This window comes from Cetorhinus maximus, chromosome 20 (genome assembly GCF_964194155.1).
Source record: "Cetorhinus maximus chromosome 20, sCetMax3.hap1.1, whole genome shotgun sequence".
Taxonomy (NCBI): Eukaryota; Metazoa; Chordata; class Chondrichthyes; order Lamniformes; family Cetorhinidae; genus Cetorhinus; species Cetorhinus maximus.
Window position 1 is genome coordinate 79,699,271 of NC_135898.1, and position 19,540 is coordinate 79,718,810.

Genomic DNA, 19,540 nt, shown 5'->3' on the forward strand with positions numbered 1-19,540 from the left:
GACTGGGGCTGAGCTAAGCTTGAGTTCGCCTCTGGTGGCATGCCCTCTGAGCTGGCTTCGGCAGAATTTATCCAAAAGTGGGGATTGGAAGCATGTTGCCTTTCAGCCTGGGTTTGCTCCTCTCTCGGCCTGGAGTGTGGATAGGTTTTTGGGGAGGAGGAATGGGAGGACGTCTGTCCCTGTACTGAGCAGCCTGTATGAGTGTGTGTTCTCACTCATTCACATACACACTGTCATACCCACTGAAACACACTCTCTCACACACTCACTCTCTCTCACACTGACTCTCTTTCCCTCTTACGCATGCTCCCAGAATCTCTCTTGCTCTTACGCTCACTTGCTTTCTCTTGCTCGTGCGCCCTCTCGTGCGCCCTCTCTCCCCCTCTCTCCCCCTCTCCCCCCCTCTCTCCCCCCTCTCTCCCCCTCTCTCTCTCTCTCTCTCTCTCCCGCACTCTGTACCCATTCCCTCTGCCACATCTCATGACATTTTCTGGAACATGTGCATATGATTAGTTGATAAAGGTATGGCAAATGGGTGAATGGGTCATTGTGAGTTGCTAATACCTTTGAAACTGTATCCACCCAGACCTAGATTTTAAAAATTTTAATTAGAAATCAACATTTTTTTTTTGAAAATGAAACCTTTCCAGCTTTCTCCTGTAGTTACCTGAAAACTTCCCCTTACTGGAGGCATGAGGTGTTAATACTTAATTAGTTATTTGCATGCTGCTAGCACCATCTGTGCAGAATGTTGTGCAGTAGTTTATCCTGTAGTGTATTGCAAACCTGGGGATCAGTGCTGACTGTGCGTTTAGAGGAGCAGAGGCAGGTTTTACCTTTGCACCTTCTTATCCTCAGTGGCAGACACCTCATGACCAGGTATCCCTCATTGTCTTCTTCTTAGGCAGTCCCTCAGGATTGAGTCCAATGCATGATCTGCAGACTATACTTGGAGAGTTGGGTAGGTGAGTTGTTGGGAGGGTTGTAGCAAAGCCTTGACTGCACCTCTGCATTTTCCCGATGAAGTCTCTTGATGTATTCAGTGCCTTCCCGAATCACATTCTCCATTTTGATTGGTCGCAAGCCAGGGACTCCCTTGAGTCGGCGGCGATGTTTGATCTCTTTAGGAATGTTTTGAGGACATCTCTAAAACATCCTTCAATGTAAGACAATGCTGTGCTCTGCTTCCTCTGTAATGGGTTTGTTGTGGATAATGTGCTGCCTACACTAAATGCAAGACACAAGCATGAGTTCTTATAACTTGAGGCACATGTTTCTTCACACCATCCATCATACTATGTCTTGTGACAGATCCCCACCCTCTTCTGTCATCTAGTGAAACCAGATTCCTTAAAAGAATGAATTTATCATGGAGTGAAAATGCCTCAATTTCACATTAAGAGCAGTATTTCTTCCAGACATGGATCATGAGCCGAGACCTTGATTGCTCTCATCTAAATTAAAGAGGTTAAGAATTAGCTACTGGTTGGAGTGGCTGCTGAGGCGCATTTTGTTATTTTATTAGGTTCCCCGAAAACCAGGACTCTAGTGAGAGTGCAGACCTCTGAGCACTATGTTCCATCGTGCTAACCGTGCTAACCCTGGGGGAGTCATTAGTAGGAGGTGAAGCTCATTCCCCAGCCCTTTGACCTGCCTTAGAAATTATGGAGAGTTGCATTAGAGAGTTCCAAAGAAGAGTCATATTTGACTCAAAACATTAACTCTTTCTCTCTTCACTGATGCTGCCAGACTAGCTGAGTTTTTCCAGCACTTTCTGTTTTTATTATATATGGAGAGTTGCATGCTGGCTGTTTTGGGGAATTTGTGTGTGGGATGGAGGAACTGTAGGAGCCATCTCTTATGTTTAAAAGGTTTTCTGGTGCGTTTATTGGAAACTGGAGTATTGAGTGTTTAAAAAAAATGCATCCTTAAAGCTTTTGGGTTCTGAGATCTGAATTTTACCAGGCTCCTAGAGACTGGCTGGGCAGTGAGAGATTGTAAAATGGTGGCAGAGGCATCAGGAGGGGAGCCCAATGTCTTCCTGCTGCTCCTGGATATTATCAATGATGGGAAGGGGCTTGACAGGGTAGACACTGAGAGGTTGTTCCCCTTGCCTGGGGAATCTAGAACATGGAGGGCACATTCTCAGGGAAAGGGATTGATCATTTAGAACTGAGATGGGGGAAATTTCTTCACTCCAAAGGGTTGTGAATCTTTGGAATTACCTACCCTAGGGAATTGTAGATACTGCACCGTTGAATATACTTAAGGCTGAGATAAACAGATTTTTGGTCTCTCAGGGAATCACGGGATATGGGGAGGTAGCGGGAAAGTGGATTGAGGCCGAAAAACAGCCATGATCCTATTGAATGTTGGAGCAGGTTCAAGGGGCCCATGGTCTACTCCTGTTCTTATTCCTTATGTTCTTATGGGAACATCAACAGTGCGACCACATACTGACCAGAGGTGGCTGGCCAATTAACATCCCTTATTGCTCTTGTTGGGACGGGCCCCTGGCCATGTGGGGTAACTGCCAGCAGCCTTTTGGCAGGTCCCTGGAGCTGGGGGCCTTCCACTATAGCCAATCCATAGCCCATAGAGGGGCCTTCATTTAGCCCACTGTGCTGTGCCAGTTTGAATGAGCTCTCCACTATCGTTTTGCCCTTTAACATTTTTATTTTTTTTCAAATATTTGTCCACTTTTTCTATAAGCTGTTGTGGATTCTGTTGCACTGCTGTTTCTGCTAGGGCATTTGATGCCCTAATAACCCTCCATGTAAGTAAATAATTCTCTCGACATCACCCTTTATTCCTTTGATGAGGGAAGTAGTTACCTTTAGTTACCCGCTCAGAAACTAACGAAAATAGTTTTCCCATTTCAACTTTTCAGAAACTTTTTCATTTTCAATGCCTTTTATAGAAGAAATAGCTTGGTAATCTTGCTCTTTTGAAAGTCGCCCCTGCTGGGCTTGGTGGTGGTGTGACTCTGCTGGGCTTTTAGGTTTGGGGTGCTGGGTTTTTATTTTTGGGACCCTGCTGGGACTATCCCTAGCTAGGGGGTTTCTTTGTCCCCTTCACCATCTCATCCCTATCTAGATCAGAATGTTGTAAAAACCCAACTGATACATCAGTGTCCTTTTTTAGGGAAGATGAAAGCTGCTGCCCTCATCTGGCCTGGCCTGGCCTGTGTGACTCCAGTCCCATCCCAACATAATTGACTTTAACAGCCCTATCAAGCTACTAAATTGTATCAAAGCACTACAATGAACACACTGCAGTGGTTCAGAAAGAAGGGCCACCATCACCTCCTCTGATCTACTGAGGATAAATCTCAAGAATGAATGATTAAAAAAGCAGCTGTTTTTCAAGTGGAGTATTAAAGTAATAATGCCCAATGACAGTGAGGGGTCACTTTGTGCTGAAGCAGTTGTTTATGTGATAACATCTCTGTACTTTCTTCACCATTGCCTTAGTTGAGCTGCTACTTCGGGAAGCAGATTAGCCTATGCAGGTCAGAGGAGGTACGCATTGATCCTTGGGGTGATGAACCTGTGAGCAGCTGAGTGTGAGGTAGCATCTGTGGTTTTACTCTGCTATAGTGTGGTTTTTTTTTTAGTTAAGTTGAGAAATCTAAATGGCAGCCAAAACTCACCGTTTGGGACACTAGCTGGGGTGTAAAGAGTGAGAGAAGATGAGATAAACAACATGTATTAGTTAGGTGACCCCAAATTGTTTTACAAAAGTCTGTACATTGTAGAAGGAAGGTTTTGAGTTTGTGAAAAGAATCAAATTAGAATAGGAGACTGTATAATTGATCTTGTTTTCAACATGAAGGAGAAATATGATGGGAGAGAGGACAAAGTCCTCAGAACAGTGAATCAATGAGAGAAGAAACATCAGAAGGTGAGTCTTCAGCACCAGCTGAGATACCACAATATGATTGGAAGCCGGGTAGCCAGGAAATAAGATTAAGATGCTGGCTTCACACCACTATGGTTACGGCTTGGTGGAAGGGGACCAACACTTTATCTGTTTCACCCCACAGCTAGCGTATTCCCTGTTGGCTGAGAAAGGAGGGTTGCTGTCGCACTCGAGGAGGAGTTTGCGGCCTCTCGTCCCCCTCCCAGCTGTAGGAGGTAAGATGAAGGGGATCTGCTACAAATGGGAGAAACAAAAGTGATTCTTTGTGGGGAAACAGGAAATGAATACCCTGATTCTCCAATGGGAGACAACTCTCTTCCCAGCTCTCTCTGGGCAGGTGTGAGTGTTGACTCAGGCTGGTACATGGAGATCAGTTTTAACCACTGAGTTTCACAGCTAGGAGACAATCATTGACACAGACCAGGAAATAATGTTAATTCTGCTAATTATTTAAACTGGTTGTTCTCACTTGAGCCCCATCAGATGGCCCTCAGTCCCACAGAATTCCATCGTGGTACAGGTGAGGATTCTCCATCCCAGAGGAGCTTATCTTTCTGGCTTGCTCTCTGGCACCATTAGTTGAAGAATTGGAAGGAGGGCAGTACTAGAGAAGGAAGTAGTACTATATTGATGCTCATGGAATAGGAGGATCAGTGTTAGCATGGATAGAAAATTTGCTTAAGGGCAGAATACAGCAAGTCGAGCTAAATGGTTGTTTTTTTCAGACTGGAGGATGGTAGACAGTGGTGTTCCCCAAGTGTCAGGGCTAGGACCACTGCTTTTTTTGCTGTATATAAATCACTTGGATATTGGAATACAGAGTAAAATTTCAAAATTTGCTGTTAATTCCAAACTTGGAGATATGGCTGACAGTGAGGATGATACAAATCGACTGCAACAAGAATTAGATAGACTAGCAGAATGGGCAGACAAGTGTTGGCAGACAGATGGGATATAACAGAGATGCAGAGAAGCCTGAGGTGATGCATTTTGACAGAAAGGATGAAGAGAGACAAAATAAACTTAATGACACTGTTCTAAACAGTGTGCAGCATAAGAGTAATTAATAAAGAATGAGAGATCTTGGGCTTCATAAATAGAGGTATTAAGTACAAAAGATGGGAAAATTATGCTGAACCTTTATAAATCTCTGGTTAGGCCACAACTGAAGTATTGCACTCAGTTCTGGTTACAACACTTTAGGAAGGATGTGAGGGTCCTTGAGAGGGTAAGAGATTTGCCAGAATGGTTCCAGGGATGGAAGATTTTAGCTATAAGGTTAAGTTAGCAAAGCTGGGGTTGTTTTCCTTGCAGCAAAAGAGATTGAGGGGAGATTTGATAGAGGCGTACAAGATTATGACAGGTTTAGATAAAATAGTCAAAGAAAAACTGTTCCCATTAACTGATGGTACAAAGGTTAGGGTACCCAGATTGAAGATTTTGGACAAGAGATGTGGAGGAATGTGAGGAAGAATGTTTTTATGCAGCGAGTGGTAATTACCTGGCACTCGCTGCCCATGAGAGTTGTAGGAGCGGAGATGGTCAATGATTTCAAAAGGAAATTTGGTGGGCAGTTGAGAAAAATAAACTTGCAGGGCCATGGGGATAGAGCAAGGGAATGGGACTGACTGGTTTGCTGTATGGAGAGCTGATAGGCCGAATTGCTTCCTGTGACTTTGAGGTTTGCTGTAGCTGCTATGTGTAGCAACCTTGTAATCAAGGTCCTTTTGAAGCATTTCCAGTTCTGCTAAACTGAAATCATTTCATCCATTACCTCACCTATGGACAAGAGAAGAATCTGCCCCCACACTGGCCTATCCTCTGTTGGTGGTGGCTAGGGTGTGATAGTCTTTGTTGTGCTCCCTACTGGAGGAAGTTGCATGATCAGTGAGCTGTAAGTGCAGATAAACTGGGGATTGTGTAAGAACTTCTAGATCCCTCAAAATTGAGGCACTTGCTGTTGACCTGATTTCACAAACTGCATTTGGGAGATGAGTGAGTGATGCTAAAAACTTGGTAAGTAATGGAACCTGTCAGGTCAGAGGGGTCAGTGTTGACTAATGATGAGTAGATTTAGTTTCAGAAACAACAGGTGCGAGCTTTGCAGGAGATTAAGACACTGCAGCCAGAGAAACAAGTGAGAAGATTGGCAAGGGCAAGATAACGAATGGTAGTGAATACAAGGCTAGTGTGTTGTGTGAACGTAGTGTGCAGAAGGACAGTGATATTGTGGCACAGGGCCCAGTGAATGTGACAGTAAAACAGACACTGATGTTTCTGCACCTGGTATTTGGTTAGCAAATCTGGCAGCAAAGGTCCGTTTTCACTGGTTTTAGATTTAGAATATGTTGGTGCTTCAGTTCGTGTTCCAGTTATCATTAGACATGATGGTTACTGAATGGTTGCCTTTTTGTTGCGAGCTGCCACTTGGTTATTTAGTAAATACTACATCATTATATCCGCAGAGCCTCCGAGTGAATACCATTACTGCACCAATTTCTCCTCCAGCATGACATTTGAATGCAGTTGTAGCCATATTACTATCTTCAAGAAATCACTAGATTGGAAATCATACGGATTGGAAAGTTGCTAATGTAGCACCAATCTTCAAAAAGGGGCATTGAGACAACCCAGGGAGCTGCTGGGAAGTGACCTTCATATTTATTGCAGTAGAGTTTTAATGCTTTCACAAGATGTGGGCGTCGCTGGCTAGGCCAGCATTTATTGACCATCCCTAATTGCCCTTGAGAAGGTGATAGTGAGCCACCTTGAACTGCTGCAGTCCATGTGGTGTAGGTACACCCACAGTGCTGTTAGGGAGTTCCAGAATTTTGACTCAATGACAGTGAAGGAACGGCGATATATTTCCAAGTCAGGATGGTGAGTGACTTGGAGGTGGTGGTGTTCCCATGCATCTGCTGCCCTTGACCTAGGTGGTAGAGATCATGGGTTTTAAAGGTGCTGTCGAAGGAGCCTTGGTGAGTTGCTGCCGTGAATCTTGTAGATGATTCACAATTTTGCTACTGTGCATCAGTGGTGCAGGAGGTGGATGTTGAAGGTGGTGGATGGGGTGCCAATCAAACAAGCTGCTTTGCCCTGGATGGTGCCGAGCTTCTTAGTGTTGTTGGAGCTGCACTCATCCAGGCAAGTGGAGAGTATTTCACTTGAGCAGAGTATTAGAAGGGAACCTGAGAGAGGGCAATTATGCACTTAAACCTCTCTGCCTCTATGTTGCTTTCTTCATTTAAGGCCCTTCTTAAATCGTATTTCTGTGATCAAGTTTTTGGCTATTTGACTCAGTATTGCCTTAAGTGGCTCAGTGTCTAATTTTGCTTTCTACCACTCCTATGAAGTGCCTTGGGAGCTTTATTCCATTACAAATGCTACATAAATGTAAGCTGTTATTGGAATGCTGAGAGAAGTTAAGTAAGCCCTAGGGGAAGGAGTGGAGGAATAGGCAAGCACATTAATGTCTGTCTTAAGGAATCTGAGCTCATAGGACAGGATAAAGAGATGGGATTGTGCAATCAAAAGCTGGATTGGTTAGTGCGCTGAGGGTGAAGAGTTGGTTCTGGTAACTGTATGGAGAGTGATGAGCCATGATTGGTTACTCTGGGGAAGAGCACAGGATTGATTACATTGGGGCAGGTGAAGCATTGATTGGTTACCATGGGGAAGAGTTGACTCTGGGCAAATGTTGGAGAGTTTATGGCATCGTGTTATTGTCATTGAACTAGTAATCCAGAGACCCAGGGTAATGCTCTGGAGACCCGGGTCTGAATCCCACCATGGCAGATGGTGGAATTTGAATTCAATAAAAATCTGGAATTAAAGTCTAATGATCACAAAACCATTGTCGATTGTTGTAAAAACTCATCTGGTTCACTAATGTCTTGGCCTACACGTGATTCCAGACCCACAGGTGGTTGACTCTTAAATGCCCTCTGAAATGGCCAAGCAAGCCACTCAGTTGTAACAAACCGCTACAAAGTCTCAAAAAAGGAATGAAACCGGACAGAATACCCAGCATCGGCCTAGGCACTGGAAACGACAACGGCAATCTCAGCCTTGTCGACCCTACAAAGCCCTCCTTTGTAACAGCTGGGGGGCTAGTGCCAAAATTGGGAGAGCTGTCTCACAGACTAGTCAAGCAAAAGCCTGACATAGTCATCTTCATGGAATCATACCTTGCAGATAATGTCCCAGACTCCCTCCATCACCATCCCTGGGTGCGTCCTGTCCCACCGGCAGGAGCAGCTGAGGTGGCACAGTGGTATACAGTCGGGATGGAGTTGCCCTGGGACCCAATGAAGTCTCATGGGCAAGGAAACCTCCTGCTGATCGCCACGTACCGCCCTCCCTCAGCTGATGAATCAATGCTCTTCCATGTTGAACACCACTTGGAGGAAGCACTGAGAGTGGCAAGGGTGCAGAATGTACTCTGGGTGGGTGATGGATATTGAAGTCCCCAAGAGTGGCTTGGTAGCACCACGACTGACCGAGCTGGCCAAGTCCTGAATGACATAGCTGCTAGACTGGGTCTGCGGCAGGTGGCAAGGGAACCAACAAGAGGGAAAAGCATACAAGACTTCATCCACACCAATCTGCCTGCCACAGATGCATCTGTCCATGACAGTATTGGTGGGAGTTACCGCCGCACAGTCATTATGGAGACGAAGTCTCGCCTTCACATTGAGGATACTAAACAACTCACTGGAGGAGGAGGCTCCACAAATATCCCCATCTTCACTGATGGAGGAGCCCAACACATCAGTGCAAAAGATAAGGCATTTGCTACAATCTTCAGCCAGAAGTGACGAGTGGATGATCCATCTCGGCCTCCTCTGGAGATCCCCAGCATCACCGATGCCAGTCTTCAGCCAATTCGACTCGCTCCACGTGATATAAAGAAGTGGCTGAAGGCACTGGATCCTGTAAAGGCTATGGGCACTAACAGTATTCCGGCAATAGTACTGAAGACTTGTCCTCCAGAACTTGCTGTGCCCTGAGGCAAGCTGTTTCAATACAGCTACAACATTGGCATCTACCCGGCTATGTGGAAAATTGCCCAGGTATGTCCTGTACACACAAAGCAGGACAAATCCAACCTGGCCAGTTACCGCCCCATCAGTCTACTCTCGTTCGAGTAAAGTAACGAAAGGGGTCATCAACAATGATATCAAGTGACATTTGCTTAGCAATAACCTGCTCACTGACGCCCATTTTGGGTCAGCCAGGGCCACTCAGCTCCTGATCTCATTACAGCCTTGGTTCAAGCATGGACAAAAGAGCTGAACTCCTGAGGTGAGGTAAGAGTGCCTACCCTTGACATCAAGGCAGCATTTGACTAAGTGTGACATCAAGGAGCCCTAGCAAAACTGGAGCCAATGGGAATCAGGGGGAAAACTTTCCTCTGGTTGGAGTCATACCTAGCACAAAGGAAGATGGTTGTAGTTGTTGGAGGTCAGTCATCTCCGTTCCAGGACATCACTGCAGGAGTTCCTCAAGGTGGTGTCCTCGGCCCAACCATCTTCAGCAGCTTCATCAATGACCTTCCTTCCATCTTAAGGTCAGAAGTGGGGATGTTCGCTGATGATTACACAATGTTCAGCACCATTGACGACGACTCAGATACTGAAGCAGCCCATGTCCAAATGCAGCAAGACCTGGACAATATCTAGGCTTGGGCTGACAAATGGCAAGTAACATTCACGCCACACAAGTGTCAGGCAATGACCATCTGCGACCATCTGATGTTCAATGATGGCATTATCATCACTGAATCCTCCACTATCAACATCCTGGAGGTTACCATTGACTAGAAACTGAACTGGACTAGCCATATAAATACTGTGGCTATAAGAGCAGGTCAAAGGCTAGAGTAACTCACCCCCTGACTCCCCAAAGCCTGTCCACCATCTACAAGGCACAAGTTAGGAGTGTGATGGAATACTCTCCATTTGCCTGGATGAGTGCAGCTCCCACAACACTCAAGAAGCTTGACAATGTCCAGGAGAAAGCAGTCTCTTGATTGGCACCACATCCACAAACATTCACTCCCTCCAGCACCGATGCACAGTAGCAGCAGTGTGTACCATCTACAAGATGCACTGCAGGAATTCACCAAGGCTCTTTCAACAGCACCTTCCATACCCATGACGACTACCATCTAGAAGGACAAGGGCAGCAGATGGATGGGAACACCACCACGTGGAAGTTCCCCTCAAAGTCACTCACCATCCTGACTTGGAAATATATCGCCGTTCCTTCACTATCGCTGGGTCAAAATCCTGGAACTCCCTAACAGCACTGTGGGTGTACCTACACCACATGGACTGCAGCAGTTCAAGAAGGCAGCTCACCACCACCTTCTCAAGGGCAACTAGGGATGGGCAATTATTATTGGCCCTGCCAGCAAAGCCCACATACCGTGAATGAATAAAAGCAAAAAAAAAATTGCCCCAGTTTTCAGCTTCCTTAAAGGAACCAATAAATTGAACTACTGATTTTTTTTTTTTGGGATTACCACAAACCCTAAAAACATGGAAAGCTGATTCAGGCCAAGATTCACAGACAGGTAAGATTAACTACTTGCATAGGAGAAGAAATGTGAAATTGTCTCCTAAGGGTGGGAAGATGGGGAGATGATGGTGGCAGATAATGCAGGATAAATGAGTGAGTGCTGGATAGATGTTTGAGGGAGTGGATGATTGTGAGGTGTTAATGCTCAGCAATGCTTGGGAGGACCCCAATGATTTGTGTTTAATTATGGTGGCCCGCACAACATTTTTTCTATGTAGACTGGAGTTCTGATACTACAGCCCACAGGTTGACAGTTAGTTGCAGCATACAGCTGTGTGCAAGGAAATGCTGTTTGAGCAACCTTTCCGCAAGAGTGCCCCTTGTTTTAGATCCGACTGATGTATTATGTAACTACGTGTATCTGAAACTACGTGTATCTGAAACTGTTAACATGCAATAGCTTGTTAACCTTGGACATCTGCTCCACTGGAAGTAGAACCTGCTAAGCTTGGGGAGCTGGGACCCTGCTGGGTTTGATGGGAGGGTGATGACTGGGATCCTGCTAGGCCTCTGCTAGGCTTGGGGGAAGGGGTGACTGGGACTCTGCTGGGCTTGGTAGAAGGGGTGTGACTAGGATTCTGCTGGGCTTCTGATGGGCTTGTGGGGGGTAACTGGGACCCTTGTGGGCCTCTGCTAGGCTTGGGATGGGTGGCTGGGACTCTGCTGCGCTTGAGGAGGGTGGGGGCATGGACCCTGTTGGGTTTCTGCTGGGTTTGCTCTAGGTAATTGTCCAGTGTGTGCACTGTTCAATTGGGTGATGGGTTAAAGAGAAATATTGGGAGTAGTTTGCTGGGAGAGTGGTGGTTCTCAACTGAGTTGCTGAGCCTCTCCAGAACTAAGTATAAAATTGGATCATTAGTAAGGTTACATATAATGTCAGATGTGTTTGTGTTTGGCTGTGATGTTCCAACATCGACACTAATCCTTCCACAGAATACACAGTGCAGTGATCTGGTTGGTGATGAATGGTATCAGTCCATAAGACGTGGGAGCAGAAGTAGGCCATTAGGCCCGTCAAGTCTGCTCTGCTATTCAATTGGATCATGGCTGATCTGATAATCCTCAACTCCACTTTCCTGCCTTTTTCCCATAACCCTTGATTCCCTTACTGATTTAAAAATCTGTCTATCTCAGCCTTGAATATAATTAACGACCCAGCCTCTGCAGCCCTCTGCAGTAAAGAATTCCACAGATTGACTACCCTCTGAGAGAAGTTCTTCCACATCTCTATCTTAAATGGGTGACCCCTTACTCTGTGATTATGCCCTCTGGTCCTAGACTCTCCCCCAAGGGGAAACAACCTCTCAGCATCTACCCTGTCAAGCCCCCTAAGAATTTTATATGTTTCAATAAGGCTGCCTCTCATTCTTCTAAATTCCAATAAGTACAGGCCCAACCTACTCAACCTCTCCTCATAAGAAAATCCCTCCATACCCAGGATCAACCTGGTGAACCTTCTCCGGACTGCCTCCAATGCCAAAACTGTTCACAGTATTCTAGGTGTGGTCTAACAAGTGCCTTGTATAGTTTTAGCAAGACTTCCCTATTTTTATACTCCATTCCCTTTGAAATAAAGGCCAACATTCCATTTGCCTTCCCTATTACCTGCTGAACTTGTATGCTATCTTTTTGTGATTCATGCACTAGGACCCCCCAAGCCCCTCTGTGCTGCAGCTTTCTGCAGTCTTTCTCCATTTACATAATATTCAGCTCCTCTATTCTTTCTGCCAAAGTGCATAACCTCTCATTTACCCACATTATATTCCATCTGCCATTTTTTTGCCCACTGTGAGGGGACAGAAGTAGCTTTTGCAAAGAGCAATCCTGTGTAAAATAAAGCTGGATTCCTGTTCAAGGACATCTCGACAAGCTCCTGCTGATAGACAACTGTGTGTCCATCGCTTGTTGGGAAGGTGATGAGGTCCTTGTGTAATTAAAACTACTGATGTGTTCCAGCAAGTGAGCTACAGATACTGAGCATGTGATTCAGATGCTATCAACACCCTGTATTAGGGAGAACAAAATTAGCTTTGTGTGTCACTGTCAGGCGTGTATAGGATCAAGTAATGCTATGATGCCCTCCATAGTTAATCAGCTTGCTAACAGTCCCCGTCCACACACACTCATGAATTTGAACCAACTAAATGAAGTATTAGAGGGCGAATGGACCTGTATAATGATCCAGGAATGGAACTGACAAAAGAAATTTGATAGGTTGTACAATGCCTACTTAACACATGATGGCAGCCAGAAGTGTTGCAACTTAAGGGGATAGGAGGCAGAGCAGGTCCTCTTGCTCACCCATTTACCTACTGTTATCTGGTGGGGAGACTGCCATTGTCCACTGGGCAGAATATGCCACAACTTTTGCCCATGGCCCTCTAAACTCAGCCACCCTGTGAGAGTTGGTGGTGACAAATTATGTCACATCCTGAAGTGTGCACATCACTCATTTCCTGCTGCTGCTTTTATCTGTATTAAGGGATGAGTCCAGAGGCTTCCGCTCTGGCTGTTCAGAGTAGAATTAAAATGTCAGTTTTTGAAACTACCATTGAATGTGGGGCATGAAACAGCTGCAATTGTGTAATAGACATAGGATGCCAGATTGGAGCTATCTCACCGAGAGTTTCTACATGGTTACCTGCCTTAAAGGATTTTTGCAATTGTTCAGACTAAATATATTTCTGCCACCAGTGTGCAGATTGAGGCAGTACCGGGAGTGAGACAGTGCTCACAGTGAGCCTCCGGGAGTGAGACAGTGCTCACAGTGAGCCTCCGAGTGAGACAGTGTTCACAGTGAGCCTCCGGGAGTGAGACAGTGTTCACAGTGAGCCTCCGGGAGTGATAGAGTGCTCACAGTGAGCCTCTGGGAGTGAGAGAGTGTTCACAGTGAGCCTCCGGGAGTGAGACAGTGTTCACAGTGAGCCTCCGGGAGTGAGAGAGTGTTCACAGTGAGCCTCCGGGAGTGAGAGAGTGTTCACAGTGAGCCTCCGGGAGTGAGAGAGTGTTCACAGTGAGCCTCCGGGAGTGAGACAGTGTTCACAGTGAGCCTCCGGGAGTGAGAGAGTGTTCACAGTGAGCCTCCGGGAGTGTGACAGTGTTCACAGTGAGCCTCCGGGAGTGAGAGAGTGTTCACAGTGAGCCTCCGGGAGTGAGACAGTGTTCACAGTGAGCCTCCGGGAGTGAGACAGTGTTCACAGTGAGCCTCCGGGAGTGAGACAGTGTTCACAGTGAGCCTCCGGGAGTGAGGCAGTGTTCACAGTGAGCCTCCGGGAGTGAGGCAGTGTTCACAGTGAGCCTCCGGGAGTGTGACAGTGCTCACAGTGAGCCTCCGGGAGTGAGACAGTGTTCACAGTGAGCCTCCGGGAGTGAGGCAGTGTTCACAGTGAGCCTCCGGGAGTGAGGCAGTGTTCACAGTGAGCCTCCGGGAGTGAGCCAGTGTTCACAGTGAGCCTCCGGGAGTGTGATGGTATTTGCAGGGGGTCCCATTATTGATGGCTATTCCTTGCCCAGAAATGTTTAAAATTGCTGGCTTGGAGCCTTGAGCTTTCTATCTTTGGATTTTGAATTTAAATCCTTTAAGATTGCTGGTTCCCCCATGCCCGCTAACCTGTTGCCTGTAACTGTTCTTCAATTTGGTCCTTGGAAACTGAATGAGACAGATCAGACGTGCCTGTTGGCCCTTATTCCTGAATCTACAAACTGATGTGTTGATTCGGTGACACACAACCTGTTTATTGCTCAAGATGATGTTTACACTTGCCTTCTCTGCCCAAAGCCTAGGGCACCCAACCACAGTCAGTAAGTGCCTGAAAATAATTTAACAAGGAACTGTGAGTAACCATGAAAGGCAAAATGATTACGCTAAGGTGTTGGTGAACCAGCATTGCCAGCATTTGTAATTCACACAGCGTTTGTGGCCTACTTGATATTTCCGTCAGTGTTCAGATCAGAATTATAAACATTGGAAAACAAACGATTAAATCTCCCATTTGATTCAAAGATTTAACATGTGATCAATAACAACATAGTAATTCTCAGACTTGCTAAATCAAACTTCCATGCGTACATTGTATAATCCTCTCCTCACACAGTATGCAATCCCCCCCTCCCCATCCTGGTACAACAGCAAACATTTATATAGTGCCTTTAAAGTAGTACTTATTGTATTGTGGTAATGATAAACTTTCCCTCCTCATCCTTCTCATCCTTTCTGTAGCCTTTGACATAATTGATCACACCATCCTCCTCCAATATCTCTCCAATGTTGTCAGCTGATGGAACTGCACTTTCCTGGTTCCAGCCTTATTTAATATAAAAGCAAAATACTGCACATGTTAGAAATCTGGCGGCATCTTTAGAGAGAAGGACAGAGTTAATGTTTCAGGCCTGTGACCTGTCACCAGAAATCAATGATGAGAGGTCACAGACCTGAAAAATTAACTCTCTCTGTTCCGCTCTCTCTTTCTCTCTCTCTCTCTGTCCACAGGTGTTGTCTGATCTGCTGAATATTTCCAGCATATTGTTTTTATTCCATTCTTATCTTTTTAATCATAGCCAGAGAGTCACGAGTACTTTCCTATACTGTAGTATACTATACTGTTGGTATACCTTTGATCTCCTCGAAGAATCTATCATTGGGCCCTCCTACCTCTCATCCACATGCTGCTCCTTGATGACTTCATCCACCTCCTCTCTTGACTCCTCCACTGTTGCTAAATTATCAGATTGCTGATCCGACATCCAGTATTGGATGAGCAGAAATTTCCTCCAATTAAATATTGGGAATACTAAAGTCATTGTTCTTAGTCCCCACTCCAAACTCCGTTTCCTTGCCAATGCTTCCACCCTTCTCTGTTGCTAGAGTCTGAGACTAAACCATTCTGTTCACAACCTTGGTGTCATGTTTGACCCTGAGATGAGCTTCTGACCCCATATTCGCACCATCACTGGGGGACCGCCTGTTTCCACCTCTAACAATGCCCCAAGGTGCTTCACAGAACTTTATCAAAATTTGGCACCAAGTCAAATAAGGCGACATTAAGCTAGGTGACCAAAAGCTTGGTCAAACAGGTATGTTTTAAGGAGAATCTTCAGGGAGGGAAGAGAGGTGCAAAAGGTTTAGGGAGGCAATACTAGATCTTCGGACCTTAGCAACTGAAGGTATGGCTGCCAATGGTGAAGCAATTAAAATCAGGAATGCACAAGAGCCCAGAATTGGAGGAGTGCAGAGATCTTGGGGGGGGCTGTTGGATTCAGGAGGTTTCAGAGGTGGGGGGTGTTGTAACCATGGAAGGATTTGAAGCCCAGGATTAAAATTTTAAAATGAACTTTGAGACCCATTTCAGTACTGAGGCAGGGACAAGAACTTGTTTGGAGGATTCAAGCATGGAGTTCTGGGAAACATTTGGGAGAAGAAAACATGTTAAGAACTTTGAAGAGGGAAGGGAGATTGGAGACGGGACAGTAGATTGCAAGGTCAGTGCGAACAAGGGTTGTTTTTTTTTTAGGACAATTGACAGCAGATTTGAAGGGGAGACAACACCTGAAGAAAGATAAAAGCAGATGCTGGAAATCCAAAACAAAAATAAAAATAAAAATGCCAGACCTGAAGAAAGAGATTTTTTAACAATATCAGCTAACATGGGAGTCAGGAAGAGAAATTAGATGGCTAGCAGTTGGCGGGGATAGGGTCGAGAGGCTGGGTCTCGTGGTCAAGATGTGCTCGGAGTGAGCATGAGGGAGAATAGGAGAGGAACTGGCGAAAGTTACATGTTCAGGGCTGCAACAGGGGGAGTAGAGGAAGTTTGGCCGTCTGGATGAAGGGAAGAAAGGGGTGTGACAGGCAGTTGATTGGATTATCTTGAATTTGGAGACAAAGAAGCCCATGAATTTTTGCTGTTTGTTTATTGGAGGTGTGGACAGAGGAGATAGGAGAGGGATTTCAGATGGTTTGTAGTGGATAAGCAAAACCGGCTGTTACCTTTTCATTCCAGGATGATAAACCCAATGTCTACCCTAATACACCCTACCCCCCAGCGCCCCACTGCCCTACACACAATGTATTACCCCCATAAACCAGAGGCTGATGCCCTGAATTGTGTTTGTGTCTTCCATTGATGTTGCTGAGACGTTGGCACAGCTCCCACACCCCCAAGCATTGGACCACAGTGTCACCCGGCCAGTCTAAGCCAGAAGATAAAGGAACCTTTATGGAAATGCTGCATATGTGGTGCGGCTCTGTCCCCTCCCCCACCCCTGGCCGAGGCTGGCCCCGCCCCCACCCCCACCTCTACCTCTGGCTGAGGCTAGCTCCGCCCCGCCCCCGCCTCTGGCCGAGGCTGGCTCCGCTCCCCGCCCCGCCCCGCCCCCATCTACAGCCGGGGCTGGCTCCGCTCTCCCCCACCCCCACACCAACTAGGGCTCGCTTTGCTCACCCCCGACTTTCCCAGCCGGGGCTGGCTCCACTCTGTTTGGTGCTGCAATTGAGAGCCATTATGCAACAAGCCGTTTCCAAGGGGACAACCAGATTAATTCCAGATGATTTGGACGTGGCCAGGTTAAGTAATTGGATCCACATTCTGAGCCTTGGGACAGGACAGAGGCTCTAAAGCTCAGCCCCTCCTTCCCAGCCTAAAAGCAAGCAATAGTATGAGTTGGGCTTCTGCTGGGACTTCGCCATTTGTTTCTCCTTCTGGCTCGAACAGAGTGACTCTGTTATTCCCAGCATGCACTGTTGTGCAGCAACATTTCTTTCAGATTCTGGTTCTTCATTTCCATTCAGACAAAATAAACTTTCATTGACTCACACAGCAACAGCTATTTCATCCAATGCAGAATGGGATTCTGTAGGCTGTTGCTGCAATGTGGGTGTCAGGTGAGTTCCATGATGAGACCAGGATGCTCTCTACCTTGGTCAAATAATCTACTGATTATCTGCTGTCCTGGCCAATATCATTCCTCAACCTACATTGCCAATGCACATTATCTGGTCACTATCACACTGCTGCCTGTGAGATCTTGCTGTGCAAAATTGACTACCACATCTCCGATTTTACAACAGTGCCTATACTTCAGAAGCACGTCGTTAGCTGTGAAATCTTTGGATTGCTCAGAGACCACTAAAAGCACTGTAGAAATGTTTTTAGGTCAAATTGCAGCGTGCCATGTGTGCACAGTCCTTCACGGATGTGATGTGTGCTGTGTGTGCGCAGTCCCTCATGGACAATTACGCGTGATGTGTGTGCACAGTCCCTCACGGACGGCGGCCTGTGCGCAGTCCCTCACGGACGGCGGCCTGTGCGCAGTCCCTCACAGACGGCGGCCTGTGCGCAGTCCCTCACGGACGGCGGCCTGTGCGCAGTCCCTCACGGACGGCGGCCTGTGCGCAGTCCCTCACGGACGGTGGCTCAGTTGTGTCCATGCCAGCTCTCTACAAGAGCAGCTTACCTAGTCCCATGTCCTTGCCTTTTCCCCATCTCCCTGAATATAATTTATTTTCTGATAATTACCCAATCTCTTTTGAATGCCTTGATTGAATCTCTTTCAACTGCGCTCCCAGGCAGTGCTTTCCAGATCCTAACCACTCACTATGTTTAAAGAAAAAAGTTTCTCCTCAGGTCGCCATCACCTTAAATCGGTATCCTCGGGTTCTTGATCCTGCCGCCAATAGGGACAGTTTATCACTATCTACCCTGTGCAGACAGCTCGTGGTTTTGAACGCCGCTATCAAATCCCCTCTTAATCTTCTTATCTATAATGAGAACAGCCCCAGCTTCTCCATTCTATCCACATAGCTCAAGTCCCTTATTCCTGGAACAATTCTTGAGTCTTTTCTGTACCCTCTCTAACACCTTCACATCCTTCCTAAAGTGTGGTGCCCAGAACTGGACACCATACTCTATTGGAGGCTGAACCACTGTTTTATACAAGTTTAACAGAACTTCTTTGCTTTTGAACTCTATGCCCCTATTGATAAAGCCTAGGATACTATATGCTTTATTAACTGCTCTCTCAACCTGTCCTGTCACCTTCAATGATGCACCGAGGTCCCTCTGCTCCTGAACCCCCTTTAGAATTGTACCCTTGCCTCTCCTCTTCTACCAATCAAATGAATCACTTCATACTTCTCTGTATTAAAATTCATCTGCCATTTGCCTGCACATTCCCCCAACCTGACTATGCCCTCTTGAGGTTTATCATCATCCCTTCACAGTTCACAATAGTTCCACAATAGTTTTTTTTTCCCTTAGTTCCGTTGAAGAGTCATACGGACTTGAAACATTAACTGTGTTCCTCTCCGCAGATGCTGTCAAACCTGCTGAGTTTTTCCAAGTATTTTTATTTTTGTTTTTGTTTTGGATTTCCAGCATCTGCAGTTTTTTGCTTTTATCACAATAGTTTCATGTTTTGTATCATTGGTAAATTTTGAAATTGTGCCCTGAGCACCCAAGTCTAGGTCATTTAATATAGATCAAGAAAAGCAGGGGTCCTAACACCAAGCACTGGGGAGTCCTACATTAAACCTTCCTCCAGTCCAAAAAACAACCATTCACCACTACTCTGTTTCCTGTCACTTAGCCAATTTCGTATCCTGCTACCACTGTCCCTTTTATTCCATGGGCTCTAACTTTGCTTACAAGCTGTTGTGCGGCACTTTATCAAGCACTTTTTGTAAGTCCATGTACATCACATCAACAGCATTTCCCTCATCAACCCTCTCTGTTACCTGACCCAAAAACTCCAGCAAGTTAACATAATTTGCCTCTAACAAATCTGTGCTGGCTTTCCATACTACTTACACGTTTGCCCAAGTGACTGTTAATTTTCATCTGAATTATTATTTCTAAAATTTCCTATTAATGACGTTATACTGACTGGCCTGTAGCTGCTGGGTTTCTGCTTACCTAGCCTTTTGAAGAGTGTTGTAACATTTGTGATTCTCTGGTACAATTCCTGTACCTAAGGGGAATTGGAAGATTATGGCCAACGCCTCTGCAATTTCCACTGTCACTTCCCTTAGTATTCTTGGATGCAT

The 19,540-nt window shown here is 46.0% G+C and overlaps 1 protein-coding gene across 1 annotated transcript in view; it reads left to right on the top strand.

The window, feature by feature from the left end:
* Positions 1–19,540, top strand: part of nt5c2a (5'-nucleotidase, cytosolic IIa) — a 99,279-nt gene that overhangs the window by 53,225 nt on the left and 26,514 nt on the right. The gene's annotated exons all lie outside the window — the stretch shown is intronic.